The 9,076-nt window shown below is 46.3% G+C and overlaps 1 pseudogene; it reads left to right on the forward strand.

Annotated features, from left to right (window-relative positions):
- Positions 1–1,166: 1,166 nt before the first annotated feature.
- Positions 1,167–1,285, forward strand: LOC138514871 (5S ribosomal RNA; annotated as a pseudogene).
- Positions 1,286–9,076: the final 7,791 nt, after the last annotated feature.

Raw genomic sequence — 9,076 nt, forward strand, 5'->3', positions numbered from 1 at the left:
TCCCCTGCCTCCTTGCACTACCCAGAACTGGCTCCCCCGGCGGCACTTACTCAGAGCAATGCTGCGCTGATTGCACTTCACTCTTCCCTCCCCATGGCACTTCTCCTCACCCCCTTCCCTGCACTTGCGCTATCTGAGTGACACAAGGCCTAGTAAGATCATTTGTTGCATCCTCCCTACGTCTCCCTACCTTGTCTTGTCTCCCCTAGAAACATTTGTGTACAGGTGCGTTATAAATGAAGCATCATATCATATCATTTTATATTCAGATGACTCTGGTAGTCAATCCACAACTTTGTTGGGCAGTGGGGCAGCATACTGCTGCTCATTCTTCTCGGCGGGAAGTCCATGCGCTTTCTGCTAGTGCACTGCTTCACTTTGTTGCTTTATGGTACGTTATTCAAATGCAGCGGCCTGTGAGTATTTGTGCGGGCCCACTTTGAAAAGCTGGATCTTTGCAGGCAGGACAACTGATCAAGGAAATGATGTCACTATGGGTAGTATGAGGATGCAGAGCACAAAGAGAGGTACTTGTTGTTTGCCCAGTTCAGTGAGTATTGGGCTGCTGCTTTCTGGGCCGCACCAGGCCTGCTGAATTTTTAAGGCCTGCTGTCCCTTCTTACAGGCTCGGTTGCCGGGTAACTCTTGTGTATGCTCTGTGCTGCTTTATCCCCCTTTCATCTACAAACAAAGAAAATCGGGTGAGTTTTTATTATTATCACTCACTGCTAAGGCCGGAATACTGCTCCTGCATGCTATTATCTACTTAACAACTATTACTAATGTTTCTTCTTTTCATTTAATGACCCTTTCTGTCTAATTTGTGTTCTAATCGCTTACTTTTCCACTCCACCTTTGAGGCCTTTTTATTTATTGTGCCAATACATGCTCTTCCTACTTAATGCATAACTCGATGCGCCCTGTAGTGAATGACTGCTCCCCACCTATGTTATCTATTTTGATGTTTATTTATTTATTTTTCTCCTCTGTAATGGACGTTTGTGTTTCAGCGATATGTGAGATGGCAGAGCCCAACCCACACGTCAGGTCTGAAGTGTCATCCCCAAGCAAACACATTCTTCATAACCTTGTGTCTTGTCCTTTTTTCCATAAAATGACTACAGTATTTTATACTATTGATCTTACTTGGGATAAACTATAATAATAATTACGGCCACACCACACTGAATGCGCCCGATCTTGTCTGACCTTGGAAGCTAAGCAGTGTCGGGCCTAGTTAGTACTTGGATGGGAGACCGCCTGGGAATACCAGGTGTTGTAGGCTGAAAAATAATACTAATAATAAAAAGTCTTCCTTCGCTGCTCCTTTTCTTTCTTCCTGGCAGGTCCATAGATAAATGATATTCACTTCCTGTAGAGAAAAAATGGAGGCAAAATTCATAGTAAACTAACTAATAAAACTGTACTTTCCATTTAGTAGGCCTTTCCTTCCTCTTCTGCATGGAGAGCGCTGTCCTTTTTCTGGCGCATTTCTCTAAGGTGATTTTTTGTCCCCATTCATTCGCTAAACGCAGTGTTTGTGGTGCCCCGCTCTTTTTCTTTTTGTAAGCTGCACTTTCATGGTCTTTAGAAGCAATGGCAGGCCTGCTTAGATTATCCTCTCTGTGTCTTTCTTGTCGACCTTCTTCATGTGCCATCGGGTTGCAACCTTTTCTGGTTCCGGCTGTGTTAGTCATACCGAGATACAACAAACAATTTCTGTTACCCCCCTAACCTTCCTGCTCTAATACACCTGCACCTGATGCTGAAAACAAGCGCATGTGATGTATGCGTGCAGGCAAGTGTGACATATGTGTATAGCATTTACTATCACTTACATTTATGATGCAATATTTCTCTGTTCCTTTACTAGGACATAGCCATCACATTGTCCACCTTTCCAGGCTATCTGTCATATACACATTCACTTGTCAACATAAAGATAATCATATTACTATAGCTCTTCTTGTCCAGAGCCCCCTTTACGTTTTACATATCATGAAAAGAATGTCATATGGCCAAGCTTATATGTATAACCCATACTTCACCCGTGCTTTGCTACACTCTACTAAAAATGCTGTCAATTTGCAACCACTATGCCTATTATTTACATTTTTACTGACCTGTGTCTCATTTCCTTCAATGAAGATTTATAAAGGAACTCACACGCTCCCTTCCCTTTATTCATATTTACTTTCCCTTCACTTCAACAGGTACTTATCCTTTCTTATGTTGTTCCTCCCACCTACATTAATAAGCTGTACATTTAATAAGGCCAGGCAAGAAAATAGTAGCCTTTAATTTAAAACACTAAAACAATTGCTCTGTTAATGTACAAAATATTTGGTTACTTACTTTTATACGTTGCTTCCTTGTGCTGGCAGATGTGTCTCCATCCTGCATATTGTGCTTTTCCTCACAGCCCCTCCTCTGAAATGTCAAAATGCTCCAAATATACTGCATATGTGACATCCACTCTATGTTCTCAGTGTTGTGCTGGAAGGACATGGGGTTACTGTTGCTTAAGTTGGTGCTATGCTTGCATTGTGGGAATATTGTCTAATATTGTGGGGGCACTTTGTGAGCAGGTGCAAGTGGATCTTGATCACCTGGCCTAAGACCTGCCCACCTGTCAATCACTTTCAGCCCTCAAGCCTCTTTTCATTTGCACTTGGTGAGCAAGTGCAAGTGGATATAAGTCACCTGGCCTAAGCACCAGCCATCTTCTTAGCCCTACCGCTTCCTTTCTGCTCTTAACCCTTAGATCAAGGGTGTCTCTTGCCCGGGCGTCCGAAACGAGGGGCAGACAATGAAAAGGGCAATGGAGGACCCAGGGCTCGAACTCCTGCTCAGACAGCATGTAAGCATGCACCAACATGTGTTTTCTCCCTCTGTCCTCACAGGCCATCCTCACCATCATGAGGCAACGACAATGTCAAATTCTCTGATGCTGATGTGAGGACAGGTGCTCCGTGGCATAGTAAATTGGGCATTTGTAAAGGTTTTATTCTCGCACTGCAGCGCGTGTGTGCCCACTCCCCCCTCCCTTTGTCCACATTGCTTCCTTGTCTGTTAGGCGCACCTCTCCCTCCCACCCACTGGGCTCCCATTTGTTGGCGGGCCCTTTAAATTGGCCACCCAAGGCACCCCCTGCCATGGCAGCCCCCCCGGCCAAGGACCAGAGGCTAACAAAAACTCTAGTGGCGTCTGCCAGTGTCAGCCGTGGTAGCACCTAGTTTGCAGTCATCGACCTAGAGCAAATGATCAGGTATGTCGAATGTGTGTTGTATCATTACCTTGCTCAAAACCTTATTCTCCCAACTTTGGGAAAGTGCTCAAAAACATAGCCTTTTCCCCCTTCTAAAAAAGTCGAATGTGGGTGGGTTGTATTGTGCTATGCTCAAAAACCTAGCCCTTTTCCCCCTCTAGGAAAGTCGAATGTGGGTGTGTTGTATTATGCTGTGCGTAAAAACGTAGCCTTTTTCCCCCTTTTGGGAAAGTCAAATCTGTGTGTGTTGTATTGTGCTGTGCTCAAATACTTAGCCCACAACTTGGTGTGCACAACTTGGCCGCGTGGGCTCCCTCACATCGTAGGTTCCGGCAACCTGTTCCACCCTGCCTCCTGCGTTTAATTTCCTTACTCTCCCATCTCAGCCCTTCCCTCTTCGATCTATTGTATACTATTCTGACACTGGGCCTGATCACGACCTCGGCGGTAACCCTTAAATCCGGCGGTAGCGCTATTACCGCCAGATTTAAGGGTCTGCCGAATCAGGGCTTCGGCGGATTTCGCCCCAGCTCTTGGCTGGAGGGAAATCCGCCGAAAATTCGTGCTATTACCGCCGGCGGGAAATCCGCCGGCGGTAAGAGCGTGAATTTTCCCCATTGAGCCCAATGGGGAATGGGGCATTCCCGAATGGGTCCAATGGGGAATGGGGACTTCCAAGTCCGCCCAACTCGTGATCTCGCGCTATTAGCGCCGGGGGCTATGGCGGTCACGCTAATAGCCCCCGCGCTAATAGCGTTAGCGTTACCGCCGAGGTCGTGATCAGGCCCACTGTCTTGTGCTCCACTGTCTTTCACTTTGCATTGCCTACTTTCTTCTTCTAGGTTCCTGTTGTTTTCTGTACGTTGTTGACTGCACTGACTTTGTGTTTGTTCTCCACGTTTCTTCATATTGTGTTGCTATCCACGGTTTGTGGCATGACATTGCAATTGCCTGCATTCTTCACTTCTAGCTTTGATTCGGTGGTATATCCGGCAAGCAAAGTTTTTAATGGCTCTGGCGGTTCTCCATGTTGAGGCAGTTTAATTTTACCGGCGGTGCAACACATTCTGTTTGTTTCTCCATTAAATTTCAGAGCCTTGCAATAAGGACACACCTCAGTCATAGCGCCGATGAGAACATGCCGGCTCAAACTGTAATCATCAGCTGGGTTGTACCGGATTGCAAGGGGATTGTAATCGCGTGATTGCTGAGCACAGAATCATGTTTGACGCTGATCTGTTGTTTCTTGTTGACGTCTTTTAGCCACACTCAGCCTGTCGCGTTCATTCTGTTGAGAACAAAGCAGATCTGAAGCTGCAGAACGCAATCGCTGTGCTCGCAACCGTGCATACTGAAGTCTGGCTGCACGTCACTCTGCTGCTTCCTCTGCACGTATTTGAGCCATTCTAAATCGGAAACATTGAAATGGAATCGTAAAATATTAAGTATAGCGTGTGTTGCTTTTACGTACACAAGATGGTGCTGTGTTTCCGAAAAAGCATGAAAATGTTTAGTATACCGTGTGTTGCTTTTATGTCCAACAGATGGTGCTGTTTTTCAGAAAAAAACATGTTTTTACCTGTCCCAGGTGTGACATCTATGTATGGTGGGTATATAAAAACACACGCATATTCGATTGCAACGTTGTGTCAAAATTTCAAAGCAATCGGTGAAGAATTTTCGGAGATTTAAGATTTTGAACAAACAAACATTTACATTTTTATTAATATAGATTTCAGTATACAATGTGATTTGTGTACAAAATCCTGATAACACACAGAGGAGAGTGCTCAAAATCTGTGAGCACTGTCCTCTGTGTGTTTGCAGGAGTTTGCTTGCACTTCGGATTTCTAGCTGCCAGCAATATGTCACGTTGGCGGCACCGTGGAGCGAGAAATCTAAAGTGCGAGCAAAATCCTGTGAACACATAGAGGACATTGCTCACGTTGACGTTGCTATCCACGTATATTCCTTGGGTTGGGAGGATAGGTGTTGCATTATTGTGAAGATCTAGTCTGTCAGTGGGCTGTGTGACAAAGTCACATGCTTGGAGCTTCGTCTAACGTCCATGAACCAGGAGAGTCAGGGAGCTGGGTTATTCGACAACCCAGTAATGAAAAAATACATTTCCCACAATGCCCCTCAGAAACAGAAGAAAAAAAAACAGACCTCATCCAGGAAGGGGAATTAAGATGTGGGTAGCGTGTAAAACTGTCAAAATACCTGGTCCTGTGTCTTAAGACAGAGAAGATACCAGAAAACCTGTCACAGCGCCAAAACATCGAAATTATGCAGGCAAACCACCCTTAGATTAACTACATCTCCCACAATACATTATTTCCCAACCAGAAAACCCAGAACGGATCAGGGAAATTAAATTATCCTTTTAAGGTTCGGAAGGCGATAGTTAAACCCTTCAAGGTTTTTAGTTAAATTTGGCCCAGCCCTGTACACATTCCCTTATAAAATCTTTGAACTTTAAGCATCTGGTCTTGGCGTACTTCTTGGTTGCAAATATCCAGTTTGTGACAGCTGATAGTCGTGTTTGTGTGCTTTGAGCCTATTCACTGCTCATCACAAAGGGACAGTTTCAGTGTGATTCCTGTGTCCCAATTTAATGGGGAAACTGGAAGCGCAAATACAGTATATCACTAGTTCCAGTGGCAGGATCGGAGTATGGAACAAATTGCAGTGGAACGGGGGCAGGGCAGGGTAACATTGTGGAGTAATAAAGTAAAGTGGGGTGCCAGGGTACAATTGGTGTGGGACAGCAGGACTGAAATTGCCTGACTTGGTGTGGGGCAGAACTTGCAGTGGTATAGGCTGGTGCAAACACTGAATAGCATTAAGAAATTATGGTGGTACTCCGACATAAAATCACAGTGACATAGTGAAGCAAAAATGTAGGCGGGACACAAAAAAGCAGAACTAATGTAGGGCACCAATGAGCAAATTAAAAGTGGAGAATGTATTAATGACAGACATCAGGGAGCAAAATCCCTGGGGCAACAATTAATGTGGGAAACAAACGCGCAAATTCACAAGGGGGTCGGGGGGCATTAATTAATGTGGGACACTATGGAGAAAACGTACAGCGGAGTAACATTAAGTCTTGGCACCACAGAGCAAAATCTGAGTAAAACAAAATAAAATATGGGCCACCAGGGAGTGTAATTAATTAATATGGGACACTAACACGCACGATTATACTACGGCTTTAATGAATGTGGTACATCAAGGGGCTGGATTAATTCAACCTGGACACAAAGAGCAAAAATTACAGTGGGGTATACAATCAATGTGGGATACCAAGGAGCATCATTTATAAACGTGCAACAGAATGGAGCAAAATCGCACAGGTCAGCAATTAAAGTACTACACCAAGGAGCAAATTAACATGGGGGGGCATTAATTACTGCGGGACACTAAGGAGAAAACCTACAGTGGAGTGACAGTTAATTCTGGCATCATAGAGCAAAATCAGAGTGGGGTAAAATAAAATGTGGGTCACCGGGGAGCAAAATTAATGAGTATAAGGCACTAACAAGGAAAAATACAACAGGGCTACAATGAATGTTGTACATCTTGGGGCCGAATTAATTAATGACGGGTACCAATAGCAAACATCACAGTGGGACATACAGTTAATGTGAGGACAGCAAGGAGCTGCATGAGCATGGAGCAAACCGTTAATGTGGGTCACCATCCCTTACCCGACTGGAGAGCATTCAGCAAGGGGGGATAGCTGATGAGTACATGTGGGTGTGTGGTTAGTGTGTCTGCATTTGTTAGTGTTGATATAGATGTTGTGTGTGGATAGAAGAAGAAGAGGAGTTTGTGTGTGTGTGAGAGAGACAGTGCAAATGTGTGTGTGTGTGTGTGTGTGTGTGTGAGAGAGAGAGAGAGAGAGAGAGAGGGAGAGATAGAGCTGCTCAGGATGAGGACCACGTGCAGGGGAAAGCAGGCACTGGGTTGCAGCTGGAGTTAAATCAAGGTGCTATTCAGGGGAGTGGTGTGGGTGGGTTTGTGAAGGGTCTGTTGTTAGCCTTGATGCTGTACTGTTCATGAGGAAGCGTTGAGTTGTGTCGGGAGTGGAGCGTGTGCTGTGATGTGGTCTTATTATAGTGGGAGACTTGGCATGTTTGGGGGGTCGGAGCAAGACGCAGCGTTTGAGTGAGATAGAGCGCATTTTGGGCAGATGAGAAATATATTTGAAAGCAGGCTGGGACTCGGAGCTGCCTGAGGGAAGTGTGGGGAAGACTGCATGAAGAGTGGTGAGAAGAGAGAAGGCGAGCAGCGAGTACATTGCGATCACCAGCTTCCTATGGTTTATAGTGATATAATCGAAAACAAAAAGGTCGAAAGTCAAAAGGTCGAAAAAAAAAGTAAAACATTTTTTATGACGTTTTTTTTCCGAAATGGGGCGGTTCCCCCTCCAGCCCCCCTTATTTGTTTTACCCCTTTGTTTTTATTCCCGGACCCCAAAATAAATATATAATTAAAAAAAGAGGAATTCGACTTTTTTTTTTTCGACATTTATTTTTCGACATTTTTGGCTTTCAACCTTTTATTTTCGATATTTTGACTGCACACCGGCCAACAGAGATAGAACGAGTGCATCCGGCAGCGTGTAGGGCCTTTCCATGAATGTGGGTGTTAACCTTGCAAAGACGTGGGTTTCAGTTCATGTCTAAAGGGCAATATTCAGTCTAGAATGCAAGGCAAATCTCAGTGTAAGGGGGAGAATAGAAGCATAATTGGACGAATTGGCACATTTTCTGGATGCTCAATACACTTATCACATTCAGGGCTAGCTGTGGCATGTGTGGTGGGGCCGGCGGCGATCACGCGGCCGGTCTCATTGGTGCTAGGGGGAGGGGCAGCACCATGCTGGTATACCCTGGTCACCCGGACTTACTTGCTGTTTCAGGGCAGGGCCCTGGAAGGATGTGGGGTACAGCCTGGATGACGAAGCACCGTGGATGCCTAGAGCATCCTGGATGGTGGGTGCCTGGGCTGGACCCAGTGCACCAGGCTGGTCTGGGGGGCCCAGACCAGCAAGGACCTGCAGGGCCGTGGTCACACGGAATGGGGACTGCAGGACCGAAGGACCGTGGTCACATGGTGTAGGCCTGCAGGCCCACAATGAGAGACAGAGACAAAAGTTCCATAGTTGGAGTCTGCAACTGTTCTGCTGCACGTGCCTGCAGGGGCTCCTTTTATTAGCCTGGGCCATGGCACAGTCATGGACCATCTTAAAAGGGCAATACACGTGGGAGGAACACATCCCCTTAAAGGGGTTATACACCATGGGAGGGTCACACAATACAGCATGGTCACACACCAGCCGCAGCAAGTGGGTTAGATCAAGCCCCGCTCATTGAACTATCTGGTGAATGATCCAAAGAGCAGCACCAGCCCTGTCAGGAACCCTCAAGCCTTCCTCCTGAGTATTCAAAATCTGGGGCTTGTCTGGAACAAGCCTGCGCTCGGGTTGTAGTAAAGTTAACTAGAATATGAATGTAGGATAGCTGCAGTTTGTGCGTGGCGGGGAGGTCACTCATTCCTCGCGACAGAGGCCGCTCCTTTACTTCTCCCCTGGGGGGGGCGGTCACTTCTTTTTCTTGCAGCAGAATGCCACGGGGAGGGCAGCACAACTCTCCTCCGGCTGGAAGTGTAGCATCACTCGCGGCTGCGGCCGCACCGTTTCATTTCCCCTGGGGGGGGGCAACTTGACACTTCTGCTTTCTGGGGATGCCGCAGCAAGGGGGTTTGCAGGCATGCTTCAATCCCGGCCGCACGAGCACC

The sequence above is a fragment of the Ambystoma mexicanum genome, chromosome 12 (genome assembly GCF_040938575.1).
Source record: "Ambystoma mexicanum isolate Mex_15411 chromosome 12, UKY_AmexF1_1, whole genome shotgun sequence".
NCBI classification, from domain to species: domain Eukaryota; kingdom Metazoa; phylum Chordata; class Amphibia; order Caudata; family Ambystomatidae; genus Ambystoma; species Ambystoma mexicanum.